This window comes from Rattus norvegicus, chromosome 10 (assembly GCF_036323735.1).
Source record: "Rattus norvegicus strain BN/NHsdMcwi chromosome 10, GRCr8, whole genome shotgun sequence".
NCBI classification, from domain to species: domain Eukaryota; kingdom Metazoa; phylum Chordata; class Mammalia; order Rodentia; family Muridae; genus Rattus; species Rattus norvegicus.
In genome coordinates this window covers 6,568,721-6,591,919 of record NC_086028.1, presented here as the reverse complement: position 1 = coordinate 6,591,919, position 23,199 = coordinate 6,568,721, and the positions used below count along the sequence as shown (strand labels likewise).

The following is a 23,199-nucleotide window of genomic DNA, read 5'->3' as shown; positions in this document are numbered from 1 at the left end:
GAGGCTGACAGGAGGGAATTGGGAGTTTGAGGTGGGTTTGGGCTGCACTGTAGGACTCTGTTTCGATAAAATAAGCAAGCAAACAAATAAAACCTCCCTCCCTTTCCTTCTTAAATGTCTGCCAAAGGCTCCTTTTGAAAAAGAAACTGTGTGTTAGTCGGTGGCTGGTACCAGGGGTGGGGCACCTCCTTCTGGTTGGACTGATTTCAGCTGATGACTAGTCATTAGCACATGCTTTGCTGCTGGGGGGCCTGATCCCCTTTAATGGCTCATTTCCTTCGACACCTCAGAAAGCTTTCGCAAGGGAAAAGTCAAAGGCTCCTGAAGACCATTGACTGCAGCTTGCTGGGTCCTGACCTCCCAGGTGAGAGTCTGTGAGGGCTCAGAGAGGATGAAGCTGGAGAGAACATGGAGAAACTGCATCAGGGGAGCCAGAAGGCCACCCCTAGCCGGCAGTGGCCAGGGCTGGGACCTCTCCTCAGGTATGCGGGAGTGCTTGTTGATCAAAGAAATTGTGTCCAAATAAGTGTTACCTTAAAAATTAATGTTTGCTTTATTTTATTTACTGGGAGGAGTATGCGTGTGCTATCGTGCAGATGTGGAAGTCAGAGGACAACCATGGGAGTCAGTTGGTTCTGTCCTTCTACCTGGAGGTCAAACTCAGGTCACCAAGCTTGACTGATGGCAAGTATTTCTACCTACCTACCTACCGAGCCATCTTACTGGCCCCAAATGTGTGTTATCTTGACATGTTGAATGTAAACTTTGAGATAAGATTTTCATAATCAGAAATAGAACAAAAGCAGAACAGAGGTGAGGTTCTCCTCAGCCATCAGAAGAGGTATGAATTGCAAGTGAAGGGTAAACAGCAGAATCAAGGTCAAAGAATGAGTAACTAAGCACAGAAGGAAGGGGACACACAAATGTGTATTTATTCCCATGATACAGGCAATCGATGGCCTGAGTCTCCTGGAAACCGCTGCTCTGACCTTGCCTTCCACTTGGTGCAACCAACCTTGGCCACTCTGAGTCCAGCTCCGAGGCTTTGCACTGACTCTTCCCTCTCTCAAGGTGCTTCTCTTCAGCCCTCTCCATGGTGCACTCCTGTCTAAGTTTCTTTTTCTGCTGTTGCACTGCTGTGATAAAACACTCTATCAAAAGCAACTTAAGAAAGAAGTTTGTTTTAGTTCCCAGTTCAAGATGCTGTCCATCACAGAGAAGAACCCATGCCAACAGAAGCTTGAGTGACCCAGTCAGATGACACCTACACTCAGGAAGCAGATGCTAGTAAATGCACACTGCTCAGCTTCTATCCTATCTGGAGAATGGTGCCGCCCATGGTGGGCTGGTCTTCCCATCTTAATTAACATAATCAAGAGAATCTGGATAGACATGCTCAGAGAGGCTGCTCTCCCAGGGGATTCTGGAGTATGTCAAGAGCACTTTGCATTCTCCTGTCTTTGCTCTACATTGTCACGAGGAGGAGTTTCATGGCTTCCTAATTAAAAATAGCTGCTTAATTTTAAATGGCCACCCAATTTAAGTCTGTGATCACATACCACACACCCACTTCACTCCCTGCTTTCTGTCACATCACATACTGTACATATTGAGCCCAACATTTATTACCTGCCTCTCACAACAGAGTAGAAGGTGTCTGTTAATTGCTGATACATGACAAGAAACCAGGGTCTGTGCCATAAACAGGATCTGTTCCCTATACAGCACTATCCTAGTGAGCGCTGCCGAGCACATGCCTCTCTCTGATGGACTCGAGGAAGGGACAACCATTCTAGGCATCACATGAAGGTAATGGCATCTGGTATTGATGAACATCAGAATGGTGACCATAAACACCATATGTTTTTTGTCCTAGTAGAAAAAAATTTTTTAGAGGGCATTACCAAATGGGTCTCTGTATCTTCCTTGTCCTAGGTAGTAAGACATGGTTTTATACATGTTGGTAACATCAGGAATCATCTCTGTTCACACTGTTACCTTCCAATGCCCTGGGACACTATAAAGAAGCAAATATTTGTTAACTCTCTTAGTTCAGTGAGAATTTCTGGCTTTAGCGATTCCTAGAAATTTTGTTTCTTTTTATCAAGTGATTGATTGATGTCAATGTATGAGAAATAAACCTAACCAATGAGTTCTAGAGATAAGTCAGTGGGAAATGGACGCTAGGAGAGCATCTTCTTTATGAAAAGGAAAATAAGACCTCTATTATGACCCCATGTGTTTGTCTGTGATCTCTGGAAGGGCTACGGCCATCTTGAGGCCATGAGTTAAGAATGAATCCCATCTGAGGGTGTCAGTTACAACCAAACACATGGGCCTGTATTGACAGGCCTCATCTCTCAGCCCTGAAGTCATCCTAACTCTGACATTCTTAGTTAAGGTGTAGGAAATGCTTTGGGTTTTGTGGCTATTGTACAGGGGTGAAAGGGATGAGGTGTCTGTATAGAAAGGAACAGACAGAACTCCCTAGAAATCACAGCGATGGTCCTGGGTAGGTGACTCAACAGGTAAAGCATTTGTCATATAAATGTGAGACCTTGAGTTCAGATTCCCAAAGTTGAATGCAGTATCAGTGTCAATATAATAATAATAATAATAATAATAATAATAATAATAATAATAATAATATTTCTAGCTCTCCTGCAGTAAAATGGGAGATGGATCCAGGAGAATCCCAGGAGGCTCATGAGCCAGCCAGCCTGCTATTACAGCAGTGATCAACAGGATGCCCAGCTTCAAACAAGGTGAATGGCAAAGATTGAAATCTGAGGTTGCTCCTGACATCCATATGCATATGTATCACACACATGAACATGCCTGTACACACAGACAGACAGACAGACAGACAGACAGACACACACACACACACACACACACACCACCACCACCACCACCACCACCACCACCACCACCACCACCATCACCACCACCACCACCACCACCATCACCACCACCACCACCACCATCACCACCACACATACCAGTTGCTTAGAGGACACCGAGCCCTTAGATGATGGAATACTGAGCAGGCTGAATGACTTCCAGGCACACAGAACAGTTACAGGAGTCTAGTCTCTCTGCAATTATACAAAGAGGCCTGAGGCATGGTCCACTCAGTGCCTTACCATTCTTCCTGGATGCTGGTTTGGGGTTAGAATTCAGGCCCTCTGATTGGGAGCAAGCACCATTACAGCTGAGACTTTTATGACCCTTAGATGGCCATAGTCATTACTCACCCAAAGAATGGAGTTGCTGAAGTGAGCGTCTACTCCATCTTGACTACCCAGAAGATTCTCCTCAAACTGCCTGGGTACCACCACAAACCACTGGGACCCACGGGTATATTTTCTGGAGTTCTGCAGCAAGAACTCCACAGTTCACAGTTCACTAGTTCACAGGCTAAAACTTAGAATCCCATGCCTCCTTCAAGAGATGGAGGCTACAGCTGGGATTTCACTGGAGAGCAGGGATGGGTTTACCTGGTAATAGGTATGGCATAACTTGGGGTACAGTGAGCATTTCGTGCATAACTCATCTGGCCTTCGCACCAGTCCACGGCTCTGCACGTCCTCCTTTCCCTTCCGGACTTAGAGAGGAGGAACTCAAAACTCAAATAAAACTTGAAAAAAATCTTTGCTGGTCATTGGGGAGCTGGGATGGATGCTGTGTTTCGACAAAGACACCAAAGCTACACTAATTTTAATTTTACTGCACTTTTCCTAATGGGACAGTTATTCACTTGTGGAACCTGTGCCACATTTTGATCCAAGTGTGTATTTTCGATGATCAAATCCAAGTAATTAGCATTTTTGTCTCCTCAAACATTTAACATTTCTTTGTGTTGGAAAAATTCCAAATGTCCTCTCCTCACTGCTTGAATTCTAACCATATTTACCCACTGTTCTACCGAGCACTGGAATCACCATCTCCTCTAACTTCATGGTATCCCTCTCTGGCCAACTCTGCCCTTTCATCCTCTGCCCTTGCTAGTGCCACTACTCCACTTCCGTGGTACCAGCAACTATTTAAGCTTTCAGAAGGCGAGTAAGAAAACAAGGCATGTTTCTTTCTGTGACTGGCTTATTTCACTTAATATAATGTTCTCCAAGTTCATCCACACTGTGGAAAGGACAAGAGTTTGTGTTTTCGAGCAGAACTGCACTCCAATGTAACCTGCCCCTTCTGATTACCCCTTTCTCCATTGCTGGACATTTGGGCTGCTTTTATAACTTGGAGACTGTGAATAGGCCAGAAATAACTATGAAATTGCTCTCTCTCTCTCTCTCTCTCTCTCTCTCTCTCTCTCTCTCTCTCTTTCTCTCTCTCTCTGTGTCTGTCTGTCTGTTTTTGTCTCTCTGTCTCTCTCTGTGTCTATCTCTGTGGGTCTATCTCTCTGTCAGTCTGTCTTTCTGTGTGTCTGACTGTCTCTGTATGTGTCTGTCTCCCTTTGTGTGTGTGTTTGTGTGTGTATCTGTGTGTCTGTGTTTCTGTCTCTCTCTCTCTCTGCATGTTGACATGGGTGTGGGTACATGTATGCGTATGTAGGTGTGCACACATGTGTGTGTACATAGAACTTCTTTACTGTGACAATGGTCACACACTTGGCTCTGACAGCTGGCCAGCAAGCCCCAGGGCCCACTCATCTCCGACTCCCTAAGAGCTGAGGTGATATTGCAGGCATACACCCCGACTCCCAGGTCCTCATGTTTGCACAGCAAGCACTTTACCAACTGAGCCACCTCCCTAGGCCTGGGGGTTGCTTTGTGACTCCTTTGTCCCTCTTGGATGTTTGCATCCAGCAGAACCATTGCTTGGCCAAATGGCAGTACTATTGTCAGTTTTATGCCACTTGCAATAATGGCTATATTAATTTACATTGCCATCAACAATGTTTACATGTTTGCTTTGGAGAATAAGCCCTTTTTACACCACGTTATCTCTGCAAACAAGAGAAGGCTCCTTGTTGTATATCTTGTGGCTTTGATTCTGAAAACCTCCCCTCAATTTTTGAAAGTCAGACAATTTCTCACATTATGAACTTGACTTTGTGATGCCTGAGGGCTGAATTATATAGTCAGTCAGTCATTGACTTAACAGCACTTCACTGAGCATATACAATAGGGCAGAAATTGCTTGGATCACTGTAGATCTTGCTTTGGTCGATAACACACGGGGGAAAGGCTACATCATTTAGTGAGAGAAAAGAAAAGCATAAACACACCTGCAACAATTTCAGATGATACGGTGGGTGGGGGAAATGGAATCACATGGTAGAGAGGGACTGGAAATGACGTGATTGTCTGTAAGAGTAGACAAGAAGGACCCCTGTTCAGGGAAGGTGGATGGAATGCCCAAGGGGCAGGGATGGCAGCACAGCAGCCTGGTGCTCTGTGGTTTAGATGTGAGATGTTTCAGAAGGCTTGGCCCCTGGCAGCACTCTTGGAAGGTGACTGACCATGAGAGGCTAACTTGATCAACAGGCTATAATGAGGAAGACCCTGCTTTGAGGAAGTAGATTAAAGGCAATTCTCTCTCTCTCCCTCTCCCTCTCTCTCTCTCCTTTATGGCTGCCCTGAGGTGAGCATCCCTCCTCCTGTACTTCTTTCTCATAGTATCCTGACTCCTGGTCCAAGTAAGCATGGACCAAAGCCCATCTTGCTTTCTTTTCATTGTTTCTCTTGCGTCTTACAAAGGTGGGGAGTCTAAGGGCAGAGCAGGTTCTTGGTTACACATAAGCGTTATGTGTTTGCAGAACAGAAGGGGAGTCTGTGTCTGTGACAAAGTGATAGGATGCGTGATGGAGACCCTCACAGGGACAAAGTCAGACACAGGGGCCATTTGTCTTAGACCTTATGGTGGGCTGAGAGATAATTTCTAAATACACAGCCTAGGAGTCAAATCTAGGAATTAATGGGAACTTCCCTGAAAATATCCTTTTATGTGGAATTAAGGCTCTCAACATGAGCATATCCTGTACCAGGGTAGGCGCAGTGACGTAAGAAGTGGAAAGAGAATGAGAGAAATGAGAGGAGAGGGTGGGAGGGGGAGGAGAGGAGAGGGTGGCATGAATGGGACAGAGGCTGGAGTAAGACCAAGAATGCTAGGAATAGCAACAGCAGAAGTCAAGGGAAATGTGGATTGGGTTCTCCTAAGAGTCCTCAGAAGGATCCAGTGCTAGTGGCCTTAGAGCTGGACTTCTGGTTTCCAGAACTGATAGAAAGTCAACATGATATTTTTGGTCATTGCATTTATTACAACTTGTTAAAGCTGCACTGGAATTGAATACAGAAGTCCCAACTCTAAGAACTTCTGTTGCTCTCCTACAAGCTGATACTCTATATTGGCACTGTATCCAAATCCTAGGGAACCAGGCCAGAGCCGTCACCAATTTGTTCCCTTCCTGGGAACATCTGCCTTTCAATTCTGAATGTTCTAGGAAACTTATAAGACACTCTCATTGCATTGAAACTCAATTCACTTCAATTTGGACTGTTTGAAAAAAATTACATCTGTATGTTTGAAAATTCAGTTCTATTGTTGAACACATCTTGGCATCCATCCTTGAACTAGGCTAAAATTATCTTTCCGGTATTATCAAGATTCAACAGTTGCATTAATTGTAGTGGGACCAACTCTAATAGCTTCAAATAATTATTAGAAATTGCTCATTATCTCTTTGAGAACCCTAAATACATATCTATTTTTTAAGATACTGGCTCATTGAGGCAGGAAAGGACATGGACTTCCATTCTTGTGGCTCATGTGAGTTAGGGCATTGTTAAGGAAAATAAACATCTGGGGGTTGCTGGGTGCCAGCTTAAAATATTAACTGTCCTGGTTGATTGACAGGTTAGGACTTCTTGAGATATCAGCTTCCATATTTGATGTTCAAAGTGAACCATGGGATAATGAAGGAAAACTATTTTTATTTTTTCTTTTTAAATATATATTTTATTAAAACATAATTATATCATTCCCCTTTCCTTTTCTTCCCTCCAGATATCCTGTGAACTTGCTTTGTTTTGCTTTCTTTTCAACTTGTGGCCTGTAAAATAATTGTTTGTGAGTGTGTGTTCTTCACATGACCTATGTACACTTCAGGGTTGTGTTCTTGACATTTTCTAGGCTCTCATCATTCATGCCTTAAAAGAGCAGCAGAAGTTTCACCTTTAAAAATATTTCTTCTAGATTGCGTGCAAAGAAGTTAAAACTCTTCTCCTAAAAGTGGTCTTTTCTTCTATGGAATATCTGTTTCTGTTTCTACTCACTATTGCTAGCCTGTTGTAGAAAAATCTTTTGGATTCCATCATGATTTTCATCCGTCCATCATCCATTCATCAACCATCTATCCATCATTCATTCACCTATTATCCATCTACCATCCACCCATCATCCATCCATCCATCCATCCATCCATCCATCCACATGTCCAGAGTTCACCCATCTATATATCCATGTAAATAATCTTGCATCCTCCAATCCAGGTATACATGGATGGAATGATGGATTCATCCATGCACACAGTCACATATCCATGTATCCATCCACCAACCTACTCACTCATCCATTTATCCATTCATACATCCATGCACATGCATACTCATCCATCAATCTATTCGGTCATCCACGAATCCATAGACTTGCCAACACACCCATGTACCCATGTATCCATCCACCCATGAACACACATACACATAACTCCATCTTATATTAACTTTAAGCATTCATTTACAAATATTCAACTTCTGTTTCCCATTTTCTCCTTTTCTAGAACACTTATCCTTTCTAGCTTCAACATTTCTTACTTTGGGTATGATTATTCTTCTAAAATATTGTTTCAGGTATCCGAAATTTTGTTTTAGTCAACATGAAGATCAACCCATCTACTGGGATTTTGGTTGGAATATTGACTAGAAGTTATATTTCTAGATCTCTTATCAACTTCAGTTATTATCCAGTATCCCCACCATAGGCAATATTTGATGACGTGGATGCAGTGTCCTCTATGGGTGATTAGACCATAGGAGTGAAGTGTTGGGAGAGGTCATAATGAACATGGAGTGGATAATTCATCTATACTCACTATAACTGATGCTGCCCTGACCTAAACTGGTTCTATCCTGAAGACAGATTATAGACTCTGCATGGTGTAGCTGTATCTCCAACCTTCAGTAGCAAACAGGATGGGCAACCAGCTCTCAGGAAAGTCCTGAGGGAAGAAAGAGTGCAGCTACAGTCCTGAGCAAGCCCCTGCTCATACCCACTAGCCCCATCTTCTCTGCCTTCAGGCCCTGTAGCAGAGATTGACTGCTTTTTCTCCACCATAAGAGTCTAGGACCTAGAGGACTTCCTTACATGCTTGACTTCCTCCTCTCTTCCTGGGAGCTCAGAAGTTGAAGGAGAGCACCTGTGGTTGCTGTTTTACGACGGTGCGAGGTACACACCTCTCTAAAAATTGTCTTTTAAAAAAATTAACACAAAAGGAGCACACCTCAAATTTAGAGCCACCAGCAGGTGACATTCATAACCCAACTTTAAATAACATCACCTCACTTCCAGCTTGCTTTTTATAAGGCACATCTTCCACACATGACATCTGCTACTGTAAATGTTGGTGGTGTTTTCTCCTTTACAGTAGTGACATGAAGTTTAATTCTGGAATAATAAAACAAGAAAAAACTGCACATAATAAATATAAACACATGTGAAATCACAGGCTGGTGTGTGAGTAGCCGAATTTAATCCCACGACACTTCCTTAAGGTGACTAATGTTCCCACTTATAAATAGGGTCAGAGTTTCAGTGAGGTACTGAGATTGCTTAAAGCCACACACATTGTGTGTGTGTGTGTGTGTGTGTGTGTGTGTGTGTGTGTGTGTGTGTGTGAGTGACTCTTCCAACAGAGTTAAATGATCTGAAAGCATGAGTTCATCTCCTTGCTTTCATGCTGGTGAATCTGAGCCAGATCTTCTCTCCCCAACAGGCTTGGGACTTGGCTAATGGTCTGATTTTAAGTGGACAGTCAGACACTTCAATGTCACATTGAATTGAATTGACATTGATGTAGGTCTTGTCACATGTGCCAACTGATGGCCTTACACCTGCCATTGTGGCTTTTGTGGCCCCATTTCTTCCTTTTGTCGCTTTCATAGAGACATGCCTTGTTGCGCATATTCACTGATGGGGAAAATGGAGGTTCAGGGAGATGAGACCAGGAGGTAGACCCCACCAGCTAGTCAGGATGCCACCCGCCCTGGAAGGCTTACTATTGCTAACTGCAACTGAAGACACTCTGATTCCTGCAGAGGCAAATGACTAAGAGTATGAGGATGGCTGCTTCTCCTGCAGTCTCTCTCCCCTTTCCAAGATTTTCCTTTAACCCTCACACAGAAATCAGGCAGAGGTACCATGCACCCTTCCACTTGGTTACAAGATCCAGCAGCCATTGAGTCAAGCTCCCCTAGCACTGGTCGCAGGTGCATGCCTTCCTCTGCTGCTTAATAAAATTCTTTGGCATTTAGGCTCACCCGTCATCTGCACGGTTTGTTCTTTTGTTGACTCGTGCACCCCAAACTGGGCACTGGCCTTTGGTGTTGGGATCCCAGGTGACCACTCATTGCCCAGCACTGCCAAACCAGACTCTGCAGCACTTGAGATCCTGTGGTTATCGCTTTGTTAACACACACTTGACACACAGGCCATGTGAGTGACTGACCTGGACTGAACTTTGTCTGTCCCCAAGCCTATGTATTTCAGCCTCATCCTGTCACTCTGGATGAAAGCTAACCAAACCAAGTCACAAATTTCACTGCATTTGTTTCCTCCATCTAAGAAGAAAATGTCAAAAACCATTTTATAAAACCATTCCTCTAAACACACTCAAAAACATACAGAGGAGCTCTAGGCCTTAGTTACAGAAACTGGGACGAGAGTTTCTAGCTGAAGTGAGCAGAGACAAAGATGGAGGCCATGTTCCTCGTGACCGATACAATGTCGATGGGCTCAACACACATCTCAATGAACATGCTGGCATATCCACACACAAAGAAATGCGTACATGTGCACACACGAGAATTAAAACAAAAGGAAAACATACGTGTTGAAGTCGAGCTATCTTAAAATAAAAGAATCGAAACAACCTCATACACTGATTCTCTGACCCTTGTGAGGTTGTATTTGTGAATGAGCTTGATGCCACCTTAGAGTCACCTAAGAGGAGGCAGCCTTAGGTGAGAAAGGGCCTCCATCAGATGCAGCTGTGGGCAAGCCTGTAGGGTGCTTTTGAAATTAGTGATTGATGTAGTGTTCAGCCCATTGTAGGAGGTATCACCCTTGGGTCCTGGGGGCTACGAGGAAGTGAGCTGAAGAAGCATCAAGGAGCAAACCCTTTAAGAGGCATCCTTCATGGCCTCTGCCTCAGCTGTGTGCTGCGTGATGGGCTGTCACGTGGAAAAGTAAGTTAAAACACACCCTTTCTTTTCCAAGTTGCTTGTGGTCATGGTGTCTTGTCACAGTCATGGAAACCATAGCTAAGGGAGGAGGTAAGTAACTAGGTGCCCTGGGAAAGGGGGGTGGGGTGCATATGGCACCAGAGGGGTGTTCTCATCTCAGCAGACCTTCTGACCTTAGCTCTGAAATCTTTCCACCCGACTAGCTAAGTTCCCATGGCAGGTCTCGTCCACGCCAGCCCCATGCATCTAAATTCTGTGGCTGACCGGAACTCAGTTGAGTCACCGAGTAAAGGAAAACACCACACAGTCTTAGTTCAGAATCAACTGGTAAAACGATCGCTGGGAGCAACAACTACTATCCTAGTAAGTAAGCCATTCTAAATTAAATCCTCCGGCATGGATCCCAACGGATCGGCCATCTTATGGGGGCTTTTAGTTCTTACATCTTGTACCCCAAGCTCACCTGGTCCAAAAAGCCCTTTCTCCTCCTCTATTCCCCCCTCCCACCTGGAAGTCCCGCCTACTCCTCGCCCAGTGATTGGTCCCTGAAATCTTTATTCATTAGGGGAAGGTACTTGCCACACCTAGGGATAAATGAGGTTCTAAGTGTTTGATTCTGACCCCACAGTCATTAGTGTCCTTAAAAGAGACAAGAATGCTCACCCATTAGCTCCAGCAGACACACAGCCATGAAAGAAGAGGACAGGGTAACGTCTACAACACGGGAGAAGATCCTTCCATACAACCAGTCCCTGGCAGACTTTCACTGTAGACTGGTGAGTCTCCAGCACTCGGAGAAAATAACTCTGTTCTTCAAGATCGGTCCAGTCTGTGATATTTTGCCATGGCAGCCTGAGAACACCAAGACAGATGGTAATTAATTTGATCTGCCAGAAAGGTCAGATATGGCAAATTAAAGCTCTAAATTAGCCATAAAGTAAGCATGGTTATTTATCTATGAGACCTATTTGAGAGCTGGAGAAGCTTGGAGAGAATGTATATCTCTGGAGACCCCAGGGGGAACAACAACCCAGAGATCCCCAGCAGGATGTGTGTGTGTGTGTGTGTGTGTGTGTGTGTGTGTGTGTCTGTCTGTCTGTCTGTCTGTGTGTGAGAGAGAGAGAAAGAGAGAGAGAGAGAGAGAAAGAGAGAGAGAGAGAGGGAGAGGGAGAGGGAGAGGGAGAGGGAGAGGGAGAGGGAGAGGGAGAGGGAGAGGGAGAGGGAGAGGGAGAGAGAGAGAGAGATGCCTGGCTTTGGAGATCACTTCTAGACAAGCCTCAGGCTAGCAGCAGATTTGCTTAGTCTTTCTCCAAAGTGAAAGCTGCCTTGTTTACTTCTTTTCTGTTTATAAAAATAACACACTCTTATGTGGAAAATAAACCAGCAATTTTAAGATGTAGAAAGGAGGAAGTAAAAGCTGACGCGGCCCCCTCTGCTCAGAATCACTGCTGTGAAAAGGCCGCTGAGCAAGCTATGCAGACCTGTTGTTTTCCATTCATTCCCATGTATATATAGACACAAAGAAATGATATATGGGCTTCAGAAATAAACATTGGATCGCATTACAACTCCATTTTCAAAGCTGCCTTTCTCACTCAAGGAAAGTGCCAGCATAGCACACATCATCAGAAGCCAGCCTGCCTGGTTTAAGTCCCAGCTCGGCACCGCTAGCTAGGAAGACTGGCTTCTCCAACACTCACATTCTTAACCTGGAAATGGACACAAGCAACGTCTAAGTCTTAGGAATGTTCTGAGAATTAAAAGGCTTGCGGTCTGGAAAAATACTTTGGACTATGATATAGGAAGGATACTGGGATATAGGAAAGTATCATAGAAGAATATATAAGACATATGCACACAAATGCGTGCACATACCCATATAGGTATATACACAGTCACACAGACAATTTTATATATATGTGTGTGTGTGTGTGTGTGTGTGTGTGTGTGTGTGTGTGTGTGTGTACACATATATTTTTAGGTCCCAATCCTTCTGAGTTTACCACCATGTGCTGAGGTTTTCAGTCATATGCCTCTACAGCCCCTTTATGTGACGTTTGAGCCCATGGCTAGGCAGGGACTGTACTGTCTGAGCTATGGCCTCATTCCCTGGGTAGGGAATTCCAGGTGACACTCAGCTCCTGGGGAGGTGAGTGCAGGTTGATGGGGCGATTTTCTGGGTGTGTTGTTCTAGCTGCAGCTCTTTCTGCCTGCTGCCAGTGGGGGATCTACAGGAACCAAGAAAGTGGCCTCTATCTAAAGAGGAAGGAGAACAACACTTTCAGTGGCTAACAAGGGAACTGAACCCAATCTACAGAAGTAGGACCAAAGCTTACACAGTGGTTTTTTCCTGCTCAGAGTCATGTCCTGCATTGAGTTCTGGGACTCTATAGCAACCAGCCACTCTATGTTCTGTCTTCTAATCACACTAAGTGCTTAGATCTGTCCACTCCTGAATAGGAGTGCATTACTGAGCCAGCACTGCCTCTCCAACTGTGGGCATATCTCAGTCAGGTTTTCCTTGCTGTGCTTAGACACCATAGCTGTGCTGGAAAAGAAACCGAAAGTTCTGCATCCTGTTGTGAAGACAACCAGGAAGAAACTGAATTTCCTGCACTGGGCGGAGCTTGAACATTAGGAGCCCCCAGAGCCCGCCTACACAATGAAGCGCTCTCTCCAACAAGGCCGCACTTCCTCATAGTAGCACTTCCCATGGGCCAAGCGTATTCAGACCACCACATGAAGCTTAAGCTGCGTTTCTGTACTGGTTACTCTTATGTCTCAGTGACCACTGTACCTGATAGGAAGAATTCAAAAGGGAAGATTTCCAGTTCATGGCTTCTCTCTGTCATGATGGGAAGGACAAGGTGGAGCAAGTCAGATCGTGGTAGTGAGAGCATGTGGCAGATCGTGGTGGTGAGAGCATGTGGCAGAGGCTGTCCCCATAACCACGGGCTAAGAAACAAAGAACAAGACAGTAACAGGTCTAATTTCAGTGGTCAGCCCTTAACATCCTACTCTCTGCAGCAGGATGCTAGCTTCTCAAACCTCCACAGCCTCCCAGATCAATATCTGCTGGGGATAGGCATTTGAAATAAGAGCCTATAAAGAACTAATTAGATTTAAGCTGAATGGTTTCTCCTCATTGAAAGCTGCCATCCTGTCTAACAGACACCTGATCATGGCCCCATCCCTCTTTCTCAACCAATTCCAACCAAATTCTTTTCCTCCTTATGTATAAATAACATGACATAGCATTGAATGTCGAAGAGAACATCGCTTAAGGAGTGGCTACCTCCATTAGCAGTATAGCCTAGCATCCTCTCTCTCTCTCTCTCTCTCTCTCTCTCTCTCTCTCTCTCTTTCCCTCTCTCAACACATAACACACACACACTCACACACACACACAAACACACCACACACACACTCACACTCACACTACACACACACAAACACACCACACACTCATAACACATACACACTCACACACACACACAAACACACCACATCACACACACACACTCATAACACAACACACACTCATAACACTCACACACACTCACATACACACCACATCTCACACACACACACTCACAACACACACTCACACACATACTCACACACACACACTCATAACACAACACACACACTCACACACACCACATCTCACACACACACACACTCATAACACAACACACACACTCACACACACACATGCTCATAACACAACACACACTCACACCACACACTCATAACACTCACACACACTCACACACACACACTCATAACACAACACACACTCACACACATACTCACACACACACATACTCATAACACATAACACACATACACACTCACAGAGAAATGGGGGTGGAAGGGAGGGAGGGAGGGACGGGGGAGAAGGACAGACACACAGATGTAAAATATTTCCAATGTGATGAAAGTTTCATGGATTCAGTAGATGAGTAAAGAACTTTATGTCGGGTAAGAGGCATGCATTTTTTTTTTCCATTCTGTCTCGAGACACTTTCCATTAGCCCTTGGCTTCCCAGGGTCTCCGTGACTCTGGTTCTTTTTATCTGTTTCTCCTGCTCAGGAGCTCTGCACGTTTCTTTCCTTCTTTTTACGCAGAGCCGCTTTCTCTCAGCTTCTCTCTGAACTACACCAACAACCCTAGGCCCTTCTTCTTCACAAAGGCTTCCCCAATGCATTACGTAAGACGGAAGGAAAGTCCAAGTCTGCATCTCTGAATACCAATTTCACCCTACTATGTCGGACAGAAAAATGTCAGCCGCGTGGTGCTGAGTGGCCAGGTTACAAATTATTCTTAACAAAAGAAAACACTGTGTTTTTTGATAACCTCCAGTTGGCTATAGAGAGCCTTGTCTATAGGAATTCTGAGGAGGAAAATAAAGAAGACTAATGTTAGTGGGCTGCACAGTGATTCTTACATTTGCAGAGCCCAGGCTTTTCTGATGATATATTAGCTCAGGAGATGAGCAAGTTACCTGACTGTCAAGGATGCTCCTCAAGTCAGAGTCACAGAGATCCTGGGAGGCTGAGGGGTAGTAGGAAGTTTCTTGAGATAGAATGAAAATCTGAGGAAAAAATGCCCCTTACTCAATGTAAAGTGGTTTACTCAGCCACAGTATCCATGTAACTTTTATCATATCACAAATAACCACAATAAACATTCATTCATTCATTATTTATTTATTTATAACTTTAAAAATGGTGACTTTCAGAACTTAGGTCAAGCAGTTTCTTCTCTAAGAGCACACTGCTAGAAAGAGGCAGAGTCCAAACTGAGGCTCAACCAGGGTGAGGCAAAGCAAACGACCTTTGTACTATTCACTTCTGCAAAGCTGCAACAGGACGCAGGAGAGTCCAGCCCGGAGTTTGACCTTGGCTCCAGGTTCTGGAGGGTTAAGTCCAGGGAACAAAGGGTGAGAATATCAGGGTATCATGGTATTGGGAAGGTTGGCAGAGAAGAAGCTTCCACTTAATGACTGACCAGAAAGAAGGCATGAGGGAGGGAGAGGGAGAAGGAGAGGGAGGGAGAGGTGGGGAGAGTTCTAAGGACCTACCTACACATCTACAGGCCTACTTCCTCCAAGCTAGGCTCCACTTGCCTACAGTTCCCATTACCTTCCAAAATTGTACTATCAGTTGGGGATTCCAGCTTTCACACAGCAACCTGTGTGGACATTTCCCATTTAAGCCACCAGCAATCAGATTTATGACCATACATCTCCATCTGGAGGCTATACAGCCCTGGTCTCAAGCACTACAGGCTACAGAGAGAAATTCACTGTACATGCTGGAAGGTACTTCAGCAGGTGTCACTTCCATGGGGCTGCCTGACCCGAGTGGTGACCACGCAAGCCTGGGGACATGGTGTGCAAGGATGTGTGACCTTCACGTTTCACCCCTGCACAGCAAGCATGCCTGGGAAGACACCTGGAATTTCCAGCTTCTTCAAGTAATTCTTTGGCCATGTGAAATGATGCCAGGAATGTCTATGGGACAATTGTCATGTCCAGCGATGTGGTTGAAACGTGGCCATTAGAAAATGGAAGCGATCAGACTCAATTACTAAATCATCACATGTTTATTAGGCCCAGGCTACTGTCGTCATGGTTTTCTGCCTAGGGGTTTGGCATCAAGTTTTGTTCCTATTCTCTTATAGTCTGATACAAAAGGAATATAATGTAGACAGAGTGTGTCTCCGTCTGTGTGGATTCTAGGTTAGGTCTCAGGCAGAGGAATCTAGCAAGGTGTGGGATAGACCCACACTGCAACATGACATGTTCTTTTTCCCTAAGTACTTCCTGCAAGATTTCACTCTGTGAAGCCATGAGTGGAGGAGACTACAGGAAATAAAATGATGTCATTTAATGCCTGGGTCTTGACTCAGTTTATATCCCAGAGATATATTATACATCTGTTAGGTGCAGGTACTATTTGGGATGGTGGGGTTCTAACACTGGTAAGTGAAGGTCCTTCTTTTTATGTTTATGGTCAAATTTGAGAAGATGGTATTATGCAAAAATGTCACAAGCAGAAAATACTGTGGGGAGACAAAGCAAGTTGTGAGGAAAAAGCCTGCCAGAACGGGAACTGTTGTAACTGGGTCTCAGAAGTGTGAATTAATACTTCTCTTGTGGAGGTTACATTGAGGCTGAAATCTGGGAGATGAACTCCTGGCCGATGTTGTTGTTTCCTGGTTGTGTCCCTAAGAAATATCTTTCTCCCTCTAGGAGTGAGTGTTCTCATCACTAAAGCAGGAGGAATAGGGGCTGGGGAGATGGCTCAGTTGATAATGTGCTTGCTGGTCACATATGAGGATGTGAGTTCAGATGCCCAGAGCTCATGTTAAAAACCGATATTGGTGCCACGCATCTGTAGGGCACACCCACTCTAAACAGTGAAATGTGTGCTGTTTCCATAGAACTTAGTAAGCACAGGGATGGGGAGGCACAGAATACAGCACAGTGTTACTGCAGGATTTGAGGCTCACTTGCATCTGGTGCATGGTCATGTGGTTACATTGTATATATTGACCCTGGAGAAGTCATGTAGTTACATTGTATATTTCCACCCTCTCTTTCAAAGCTCTATACTGGCTGTTCAGCAGTGCCTTGGGTACGGTGGTACCACTGTAGGTAAGAGTGACTTGACTTTGCCCTCAGGTTCTTCAGCAGGTGTCACTTCCATGGGGCTGCTTGACCTGAGTGATGACCACACAGGCCTGGGGACATGGTGTGCAAGGATGTGTGACCTTCACGTTTCACCCCTGCACAGCAAGCATGCTTGAGAAGACACCTGGAATTTCCAGCTTCTTCAAGTAATTCTTTGGCCGTGGTTATGAGTGAGTTGTACAAAACCCATGCATAATCTGATGTAAGAGAAAATGCCACGAAGAGGGTAAACTGAGGTCATGAGATGGAGTGGGATGCCTTCATCATAATGACACAGGCCCAACTTGGTGTTTGTCCCCAAACAGATGCTCAATGACAGCTTGTGCTCCAGGCCCTTTCTGGTGACAGCTTGTTTAGACAATGCAGCAGACTCCCTTCTAATCCACTGCAGTTCTACTCTCTAACGTTTCAGCAACTCCTGGCCAATGTTTATCCACAAACATTAAGTGAAAAATTCTAAAGGTGAATCTTAAGTGCTCAGTTGCATGATGTTGTAGACAACATGACGACATCTAACACTTTTCATGCTGTTCCACATGGGACATGAATCATGTTTAACCACTGTATCCACACGGTATATGTTACTTACCCTTCAATCGTGTGGTAGACATCTCACTTGTTGTGATCCTGAAATGTTTGTGTTAAATCACAGTGTCTTAAAAGCCACCAAGGAAGGTTGGATTCCCCTTAGAAGGGCTAAGTAAATAATAAATGGGAGGGTAGAAATCAATGCAGAATTACCATGCTTCTGTAATAATGTGGGTAGAAATGAGTGAAGGAGTTCGAGAGACATAAGCATGAGATCACTATCTGTGGGTTCAGGAGAACAAGGTGGTTAGCATATCTTTTTTTTTTTTTTTTGGTTCTTTTTTTCGGAGCTGGGGACCGAACCCAGGGCCTTGCGCTTCCTAGGTAAGCGCTCTAACCACTGAGCTAAATCCCCAGCCCCTTGGTTAGCATATCTTAAGCCAGCAAAGTGGTAAACTCTGTAGGAAGGAAGACTATAGGATGAGTTAATGATCTGAGGATGAGATCCAGGGTTAGCCTCGGGGGTTTGGATGTTAAGTCTAAGATTAGAGCTTGGTAGATAAGTGGTAACATCACCTAAGCAAATGAGCACTGTGAATCTACCTCACAGGGAAGTAAGTCTAGGTTAGAATTATAAGATTTTGAGCCATGAGATTTCAGATTGTATTGTAAGGCTGAGAGGGAGTGTAGTCAGAATATAAAAACCATGTGGGAGAAAGTGAGATTGAATTATCTCTCGCATGTATGTGCATGCACGGGTGCAAACACCAACTGTGGACTGTGAATGGAAGACTATAAGTTTCTGCACACTGGCTATGATCTTTATGATGATGAGTCTGGACAAGTCACTCCATCTCCCTGAGCCTCCTTCCACTGTCCATAAAAGCAGGCTCTGTAGTGTTCCAAGATTGCCAAGGAGATCAGCAATTGTGTGTGCCAACCTCTAATCATGTCTTGAGATGGTGGCTTATGGTAGCAGACTTCATGACTGTTTTCCCTCCCAGACTCTTCCTGCTCTCCCAGCCCAGGTCTCCAGTTCTGCAGTTTCCTTGATTCCTGCCACATCCCTTCCTGATCTCCTCCCAGACGCCAAACAGCAAAGGTGAGCTGCTGTTAACTCTCTGCAGGATCTCTTGATTTCAGATATCTTGCCCCCGAGTAATATCTACCTCATCCGAGCAATCTCAAAACTTGTCATGTGTAAAACACACCATTGGGGATGAGCCACTTTCTAAGCTGCATGCTAATAAGTGGTGTTCTTATTGCTATTATATTTGCTTTCAAATCAGCAAGTATTCTGATTAGGTTCTACAGATGCGGATGATATTAGCCAGTGGTGTGAAGAAGATAAAAGCTATTCTTAGGCAATTTCTGTCTTGATTAGTCCCTGATGCTTATTTGATAGTTGATGACGTCAGGAGATAATCTTGCGATGCTGTCAGCGGTGCTTGGGAGCTGCTAGAGAGACTGAGAATAGCTCTGTGGTGCCACTGCACATTATCCAAGCACTGCCTCAACATCAGCATCCTTCAGTAAGCGCTTCCCAGGCCTGGCCTGAGCCAGGCACTTCTCGAAGGTTGTGTGTGAGAAATGGAGGAGGATGTGCTGGGATCTCAGGTTCGGGATCTACATGAATTGTACTCCAGAGTGGTCTTTTCTTTTCTCTGTGGGTAGATGCTTAAATGTTCTCCCCCATGCCTTCATGGGTAGTCTAGGGAAGCGATATCTTTGTGTCTTATGGTGAGGGTTCTATAGGGTGCTGCATGTGAAAGGTCAATGATTTTAGTGGGAGTAGGGCGGCCATCCCACAAATGCCAATAGCCGACATCTTACTTAAATGCATACGGCAAGCCTTTCATGCTGCCTTCTCTTTCTCAACTTCTCTAAGGTAAAGGTCAAAGAGAGGGAAGGGCCAACATGAAGACTCAAAAGTAGCAAGTTAGCTGAATTTAAATTCCAGCCTCAGTCTTCCACCTTGAAGTATTTATCCTATGTCCAAACACCAATTGTGTGCAACTGAAGACACATGCTACTGTAGGCTCTAAGGAGACAGAAAAACAATGAGGGCAGAGACCGACCCAAGGTAAGGCCTGAGGAGGCAGTTTGGTTGGTAAAGTGTCTACCTAGATCACACAAAGTCCTAAATTCAATACCCAGCCTCCATTAAACCTAGGTGTAGTAGTGGATGCCTTGGGTCCCAGAACTCCAGAGGTGGAGGCAGGAGGATAAAGAATTCAATGTCATCTTTAGCTACATAGCAAGTTTGAGGTCAGCCTGAACTACATGAGACCCCATCTCAAAACAGCAGCAACAAATAAAAAAAAGACTCCTCCTGACCTCCCCCAAAAACCAATAATAAGAAACAAAGAAAATGATCTTCCAGAAGATAGATTTATTGTATTCAACAGCTCACACTCACATCTTGCAAATATTTATTGATTTTCCAGAAATATTTCAAACTGACCCAGACATAGAAGTAAATAAAAGTGGACAAGACATAAGCCTCCGCCTTGAAGAGTATGGGGTTAAGTGGAGAGACTGATACAGGGCAAAGAAATCAGAATGCTTTGTTTACAATGAAAATATTCGGAGTCATCTGTGTCTCTGCACACGGTATTTAAATGGTGGGTTATGCTGCTAGTGAGTGACACAATGAAGGTAAGAGGCCAGGGCCACGTCAAACAGTCTCTCAGAAATGTTAGTTTTTCTCAGAATAGACCTATCTGTTACATGACTCAGCTCTACCTTCAAGCAAGTGTCTGTAGGACTCTAAGTCAACATGGCTCAGGGATGTGTGCATTATTTATACACTATTCACAGAATACATGAAGTAGAACCAACCAGGATATCCTTCAACAGATGAATGGATAAAGAAAATTAGATACCTGCATACAATAGAAGTGTTCAGCCACAAATAATGAAATAATAGTATTTGTAGAAAATGATAGATGAAATGAGTATCATATATAAGTGAAATAAGCCATTCTTAGACAAATATCAAATGTGGTAATCACCTTTATAATCTGAGTCATCTCACTCACCTACAGAATCTAGATATAAGCTCTGTGTGTGTGTGTATGTGTGTGTGTGTGTAGGTATGTATGTGCATATATTCATATGTGTATGTGCATATATATGTGTATATATGTATGAATGTGTGCACTGTGTGTGCATGGTTGTACATTTATGCATGTATTTGCACTATGTGTGAATGTGTGTATATGTATGTATGTGTGTGTGTGCATATGTGTATGTCAGAGTATGTGTGTACATGTGGGCATACATGTGTGCATATGTGCATGGGTATCTGTGCAAGTGCATATGTATGTTCACGTGTGTGTACATGTACATATGTGTATGTCTGAATATATGTGTACATGTGTGTATGTGTGTGCACTGTGTGTGCATGTGTGCATATGTGTGTGCATGTGTATGTAAACATGCAGATGATAAAGGCAGAAAGGAAAATGAGAATGGAAGAAGCAATCTTAGAGGAGGTGGAGGAATAAAGAGTCAGGGCATACATATAGCATGAAAGCAGAATGGAGGACTATTTGGGAGAAGAAAGGGACCAGAAAGATGGGGAAAGGCAGAAAAGAGTAAAGGATGAATGAATTAGGACTAAGTATCATCACAAGTATTAAGAATACCACAGTAAAACCCATCATTAAGTATATTAACTCTGAAAGTGAATTAAAAGGAAATATGAAGTTTTTAAAATCAGTATTTATTGTTCAAATTAAAATGTTTTCCAGTGACATCCTAATACACGCATAGCACCTACCTCGAGCACACTTACCCAGTTAGCTTTTCTTACTCTTCCTCCTTCTTTACGCTCACATCTCTCCTCTCTCCCTCCTTTCATTTCACATATGAAAACAGCCTGATATTTCTTTGTATGAAGTCATCGTATTTCCGTTGACAATCTCCAATTACTCACAATTTCCTGTTTCTTTAGTTCTTTATGGTGAGGAGCGCCCGTTCTGGGAATACTTCACAGTTCCCTTCCCATTCTGTTTGATGAGTCCCTGCTCATCACAGCTCTACAGTGGTGAAACCTTAGCTTTGTTATCGCTATTACCGCTGTTAATATTCCTTAAAGGAAACTGAAGTTATTCTAGGTGAATCCAGAGATGCAGTGGGGGAATGTTGATGTTATAGAAATGTTGGTTTCACCTTAGGGAAGAGACAGAAACCTTCCAAGAAGCTGACCAACCGTGGCCAAAACATCCTTGAAAAGGGTTAGCTTGCCAGCATGAAAACTGGCCTATTAGGTGGAATAGCACACATGGAGACGACAGAGGAAGGACCTGCTCATCAATCTAGGTTATGCAACCCTCATGAAACTTCATAATGAGAATCTGATTCTCCCTCCCCCAATGGCTCTAAAGTGAAGATGTTTGTTTATGATGTGGAGTAAATCTAGGGCACTTGTTCCAAAAATAACCACGGTTTGGCAGAGGGAGGAGGTAGGTTGAGCATATATCATGCTCCACTTGACCGACTCCTCTTGTACCTTTCAAGGCCAGACAGGATCAGGGACTAGAAGACATAGTCTTTCTGGACCACCCCTGAGCTTCTGAAGTGTCTCACCTGAAGCCATTCCTGTCACTCAGCCTGGATCTGGAGATCCAGCTTTGTGGATACTCCCAAGGACTCCAAGACTTTGGCAGAGAAATCACCTTAGGAACACTTAGTCCACCCTTGTCCATGTTCTGAATTATTTTTTAAAGATTTATTTATTTAATTTATATGTTAGTACACTGTAGTTCTCTTCAGACACTTCAGAAGAGAGCATCCCATTTCAGATGGTTGTGAGCCACCATGTGGTTACTGGGATTTGAACTCAGGACCTCTGGAAGAGTAGTCAGTGCTCTTAACCGCTGAGCCATCTCTTCAGCCCATGTTCTGAATTATTATTGCCCAGTCCTCACAATGAAAAAGCAGGGCCTCTGCTCTTAAGGTCTGTAGTAAATCCTGGAGACTTCTGGAGATTGGGTGTGGTGAATTGGTTGACCTTTAAGCAACATAAGAGATACAGAAAGAAAGGAACTGCATTTTGTCCATATTTGTATTTCTGCCAGCCCAGTACAGAGCTTTGAACATAATGCATGCTCGATGAATAGGCAATGAATGAATAAATGAGTTAATGAGCAAGCATTTGAATGATGCGACCACTTTATTCATTCAACAAGCAGCCATTTACCGGCTCTCTATTTCAGTTTGGTTGTCACATCAGAGGGATTAAATGTAATGCAATTGCTAGTGCGTAGGTATGAGAGTAAGAAATATCAAGTAGAGGGGTGGGAGGAGGCAAGAGGAAAGAGGGATCAAGGAAGATGAGTAAGGGCAGGAATAGGTGGGTAATGGATGCTGGAAATACTTACATGTACCAAAACACACTGAGAGAAACTGAAAGGTTTGAATGACCTTGTAGAAATAAGCTGGGAAGTACTGACCTTCTCTCCTGCTCAGTTATCCACACGTGGTCACCACAT

At 44.0% G+C, this 23,199-nt stretch overlaps 1 long non-coding RNA gene across 1 annotated transcript; it reads left to right on the top strand.

Moving 5' to 3' along the window:
• The first annotated feature begins 10,551 nt into the window (after positions 1–10,551).
• Positions 10,552–11,409, top strand: LOC134480648 (uncharacterized). Its single transcript, XR_010055292.1, has 2 exons — positions 10,552–10,835; positions 11,101–11,409. It is a non-coding gene; the product is annotated as an uncharacterized LOC134480648 (long non-coding RNA).
• The last annotated feature ends 11,790 nt before the right edge of the window (positions 11,410–23,199 follow it).